The sequence below is a fragment of the Lissotriton helveticus genome, chromosome 12, assembly GCF_964261635.1.
Source record: "Lissotriton helveticus chromosome 12, aLisHel1.1, whole genome shotgun sequence".
NCBI classification, from domain to species: Eukaryota; Metazoa; Chordata; class Amphibia; order Caudata; family Salamandridae; genus Lissotriton; species Lissotriton helveticus.
Genome location: NC_136073.1, coordinates 78,756,129 through 78,762,128, shown reverse-complemented (window position 1 = coordinate 78,762,128; position 6,000 = coordinate 78,756,129).

Genomic DNA, 6,000 nt, shown 5'->3' with positions numbered 1-6,000 from the left:
CCCCACATAGTGCAACATTAAAACAAAGCTGCCTTTGATCACACTGAGGCACCAATGAACTGCAGAGGAGCCATGTTGTAATCCAACCCTATTTCATCTGTCAATCATGACGTTTGTAGATGTAGGATGAACACGAATCAGAACGCTAGAAGAAATCTCTCAGACATAGAAGAGAATGAACTGTACACAGTTTCTTTTGCCTAATTACATGAAAGTTTGAGGACGCTACACAACATTATTCCAAATGGAAACCCAGCATTTAGCAATACATTCTAATGAAAAATGCGTCCTTGTGTCCATTTTGGACACAAGGACGCATTTTGCGATACAAATATAGCAAAGAAAGCACATGTAATAGGAACAGTTTTGTTCATTCGCTTTGTTCCAATGCTTCTGCAGTTGGATTTTTTACCCAAACGGACTGGAAATTATGCAACATGTTGTAATGCTGTAATTATGGGAATCTCAAGTAACAACCTGCAATTACGTGAGATTACACTGGCATAGTGAAAATTTCAGACAGGCATACGTGCATTTAAAAAGAGCACCAATCATTGTATTACGGTGGCAGCGAGAAGCTAAAGCTCTCTTCAGCCAGATTTACAAAAGGTGGAAAGGAATACTGGCCATGAGAATTAACGGCGATTATAAAGCATGTCAACCCACCCCTTTTCAACAGTAACATCAGTAAGGTGGTACCCCAATAGCCAATTACCTCTGTACCTCTATTAGAGAGGAGCAGACCGTACCACTGAAACAGTCTGCGTTGCAATTCAAAGGTCAGCTGGCCCATAACCTGATTTGGAAATCTCTCTCTTCTTTATGTTCAGCTTCGTCAGAGGTGCGGTGACGATTATTGTATAATGAGGGTCTAAAAGGGAACGCTGGTGGGAAGGGTGCGCGTGCCTGAAGAAGGAAGCAGACGCCCAAAACAAACTGTGCTCCTCAGGCCGAACATGCACACACCGTGCCACGTCACAGATGCAGGAAGGACCAGCCTGCGCAGAACATACATGTGTGTTGGCGGCAAAGAAAGGGGGTGCAGGCGTATTCTGCCGCTGACCGCGCGACACGCAGGGGAGCATGGGCGGGCAGCGCCCTAGTCCCACTCGACGGGCGAGCAGAGCCCTCAGAGCGGCACCCCTCCCCCTGAGCGACATCCCTAATCAAGCGGCCAATAGGGAGGGCTCACCTGGGAGAGGGGGCGTGCCTCCAGGTATTTAGCGGCGCAGCAAATTTGCTCGGCCTCTCTTTCCCGCCAGGCGTTCCCTCGGCTCTGCGCTGTTGCTATCAGCGATACATCCGCCCGTGAAGATTTCTGGCCGCATGTTGGCTATGTGTTTGGTCATGTATCATATGCAAAAGAGTACATGTGGAAAAATTTTAGAGTACAAAGTATGTAGAATCACGTTTCGAGTGGAGTGCAGTGTTCACTAATAAACTAAGCATGAATATACAGTTTTTGGTCTTCTCCTTTGGTGAGTGTGACTTCAACGCGGTCTTGTTTCTTGCAGCTGATCGTTGCGTGTGGGTGATGGGCCATTCTTACATTCCCAGGCTGGAGCGATGGGCGACATCCAGGAGCTGGGATCGGGTCCTAGCAAAGACACAAATACTGTGGTTGGGTTTTCCTGGAATGAGATGGGGCCAACTACGGCGCAAACTTGAACAATGTCTGGCAGCACGGGGTGGTCCTCCCAACATCCTCATTATCCACCTGGGGGGGAATGACCTGGTCACAGTGGGGAGGAGGGCCCTAATCGAGACTATGCAGAAGGATGTGACGGCTATAACCAATCAATTAGGAGCCACTGAATTGATGTGGTCAGAAATTGTCCCTCGCAAAGCCTGGAGGGGTGCACGATCATTGGGTGCAATAGAACAGTCCCGCAAGAGGGTCAACAGGTCCATGCAGAAGTTTATGGTGAGGAGGGGCCTGGGGTTCATCAGGCATGCACTGATACAAGAAAGAACTGAAGGATATTACGAGAGCGACGGGGTGCACTTGTCTGGGTTGGGTATGGATGTCTTTCTCCTAGACGTGCACGAGGCTCTGTCAGCGGCAGGTTGCAAGTAACTAGGTGGGTGGGGGGCTCTGTCATCGACGTGGGCCTCCTCCAGAGCTGTGGCGGAGTACAGGGCGATCTGGAAGCAGATGGACAGTAAGGGTACCTCTGCGGCAGAAGGATACAGTCAAGATACCTCTGCCTGGCACAGTAAGGGTGCCTGAGCCAAGCACCTGGAGCCGAAGGAGGTTCCAGGAAACAGCGTTGGCGCCCCGTTAGTCCTTCGGGCGGTCGGGGGGCCTGAACCGACCGGGGGGGTGCCTCATCGCTCCGCCCTGACAGGGGGGGCGGGAGTATAACGAAATGGTAATATGAAGCACCGTTAGGGCATCGTCTCGCCGTGCAAGATGGCTCCTTAGGCATGCGGGCCAGCGAGGGGCTGCCGCTTTGGATCGCCTGTAAGATGACCCACCTTAACGCTATACCTGTGCTGTACGAAAGAAACCTGCAGCAGTTCTTTCCCACAAATATGTCTCATGAGTTTCCTTGGTATGTAAGTGGAATCGGCATGCGGGGCGAGCGCTGGCGGTGTGGGCACTATGCCGCTGACCGCGCAACACGCAGGGGAGCATGGGCGGGCAGCGCCCTAGTCCCACTCGACGGGCGAGCAGAGCCCTCAGAGCGGCACCCCTCCCCCTGAGCGACATCCCTAATCAAGCGGCCAATAGAGAGGGCTCACCTGGGAGAGGGGGCATGCCTCCAGGTATTTAGCAGCGCAGCAAATTTGCTCGGCCTCTCTTTCCCGCCAGGCATTCCCTCGGCTCTGCGCTGTTCCCACCCTGAACCCTTACCCAGCTGCAGAGCGGCGGTGTATAAGTTGTGAACTTTGTAATGGTCATGTTTTGTGTTGCAGGCGGAGTCACAGGGCGATCTGGAAGCAGATGGACAGTAAGGGTACCTCTGCGGCAGAAGGATACAGTCAAGATACCTCTGCCTGGCACAGTAAGGGTGCCTGAGCCAAGCACCTGGAGCCGAAGGAGGTTCCAGGAAACAGCGTTGGCGCCCCGTTAGTCCTTCGGGCGGGCGGGGGGCCTGAACCGACCGGGGGTGTGCCTCATCGCTCCGCCCTGACAGGGGAGGCGGGAGTATAACGAAATGGTAATATGAAGCACCGTTAGAGCATCGTCTCGCCGTGCAAGATGGCTCCTTAGGCATACGGGCCAGCGAGGGGCCGCCGCTTTGGATCGCCTGTAAGATGACCCACCTTAATGCTATACCTGTGCTGTACGAAATAAACCTGCAGCAGTTCTTTCCCACAAATATGTCTCATGAGTTTCCTTGGTATGTAAGTGGAATTGGCATGCGGGGCGAGCGCTGGCGGTGTGGGCACTATGGTATAAGGCCCGTGCCCACTGTTCAGGGTGAACAAACATGGTTTCTTCGCCTTTGGTGTCCCTCCACTGGGAAGAAAGAGCAACACAGACGCGTAGACAGGGGTGAAGTGCTAAGAGTGCGCGCCAAGGATGCGACAGAAGGGAGCCCTGGTGCAAACAGGCTCAACAGAACATACAGTGGGGACCCGGAAATATAAGGAAATCTCTGGGAAGGAGCAGGCTAAAGCGTGGCAGGCAAGAAGGTGGCCGACTTCGGGGAATAACGCCACCCCCGTCCCAGTTGAAAAAAGATTCCCCCAGTAAGCCTGGGGATGCTCAACGTAGGTAGGGGAGCTACAAAATTGTGTATGGAGGAACCCCAAAGCAGACACTGCACTCACAGATAAAGCCTGGCTGGAGGATGTCTAGAGGAACAAGAATTGCTCGAACTCAAGAAGAAACCGCCCCCACCCAATCCAGCCGCAGCTCCCAGCAAATGTGGGGTGTTGTTACTACGGCCATTCGAATTGCCACGCACCGAGTGAGTGCCTGTGACCCGCCTCGGATCCCTGCCAGCTTGCGCACTGCCCCTGGTAGGAGGCGCCGTCCTGTCCTCACCTGTGGTCGAAGTGGGGGAAAAAAAGTAGGGGAACTGTGGGTGGAGACTCAGAGGGCGGGGATAACCCAAGGATTGGATCAGTGGGTGGAGTCAGAGGTGTGGCCAGAATGTGCCAAACATCCCAATGTTTAGTATTTGTTTGGCATTTCACCGACCAGTTACAGCTTATTGAGTTATTGAATTCAACCAATGGATACACTTGATTTTTTAAGGTTTAATAGGAGTTATTGGCATTTAAATACATTCAAAAAGTGGAATATATTTCCAATCACACAATGTCCCAAATATGCTTAAATGTGGAATGACAAGCCATTTGTCTCCAAGCCATGCAGTTTCTCTCATTATCACTTCTCCTCCCGTCTTCCACAAGAGCAGTTCAAACATGAATGGCAAAATATCCTAGTTTGCAAATGTTTTCTATATAATTATGGCTCTGCCATATTTGTCACATAATACATCATCCACTGCATAATCTTGCAGTTTTAACTAATCATTTTTGTAGGTCAAATGGATAAAAAGCTACTAAAAACGTGACTTGAGTTGCTGCAAAGTGGACGACCCTTTGCAAAGGTTGACTGATCACCTTTCTCACTGCTGCATTTACATGTTATACTGATACTAATGGGGCAGATTCTTTGCAGAGACTTAACATGTGTAAAAATGTCTGAATAATAAAGTATAAGAAAATATATTGCATTACGCTGCAGCCTTTTTTTCTGTTGCATAATTTAGTCAACACTGCAGCATCATTTTGTCCCCCATTGCTGCATAATTCCAGTGGCTCCAGAGCAGGTAGCACATGTTAAAAGTGCTTGTGCATGAAGCAGAGAGTGTGAAGTTTGCAAACTTAGTTTAGTGTGCGTGCAAATCCTGCATTGCCGATCCTTGTTGAGTTACAGCTACTACTGCTGAAACAAGGCCAATGGAGGTACCAATGGGTGTTGCAGACTGGCCTCGATGGCAGGGCCGGCTTTAGTGCTGGTGGCGCCCTGTGCAACAATGTTTGTTGGTGCCCCCAAAGGTCACCTACGCCTTGAACACTACACAGAGACAAACATGTATACGTGTGTAAATCACTGTATAGGAAATGTTACATAAGACAAAGGACTACAAGGTGTAGAAGCCACATGACAACCATACTAGTAGGCAGTATAGTTTAATAGCTCACTGTTCTATGTTAGGATTTTCACTTATAAACTGCAAGTAACAAAAGGATCTCTCTGACACAAGCAGTAACCTTACTAACCTAGTTAACATTATGTGCACTTTGTGACCTGCATGGTACATGTTCTTTGCAGAAGGCACATTAACCCTCTGTGCCACCTTTCCAGGAGTCAACCCTTCCACTAGACACAACTCTGATCTCTCTCTAGGATGAACATTAATCAACCAAGTTTTCATGACATCTTTATTGTTGCTGAAAGTTCCTGGAGGCCAGGAAGGAGGCAGCAAGTTTTTTTAAAACCATAATATACTTGCAAACACTACGCACCCACCCGAAATAGGTACCCGTGACCACAGTGACAGAGTGACAGTGACTGGATCACTGTTGCTCTCGGGTGTGCTGCTTCACAGGCCTGCCCGCAAGGCTGGAGGTGAACTTCAGTATGAATTGTGGTGGTCAGGCCTTCAAGGTTAACCCACAATTGCCACTGCAAAGGTCCACCTGCTGGTGCTGACACCTGGGCTTCTAAGGTCTAGTGGGGCTTTCTAAGTTCTAGCATGGGAATGTGCTCCCTCAGGAGAGTGGTATGGGGGACTGGTCATGAAGGCTGAACCCGGATCCCCTGTTCCAAATTTGACAGCTCTGGCCATAGTGCCACATCCTCTCCCCCACTGAACACCATACTGCCCCACTGAGAAAAACTCACACTGCCTTCAGCTACAACGCGATTGTGCCCCGCTATAAACACCAGGATGCGACTTAATTCAAATTATGCATTTGATAAGATTAATATGCTGCCTGAAAAAAAAATGTAAAAGCAAACACTCATAGGGAGTG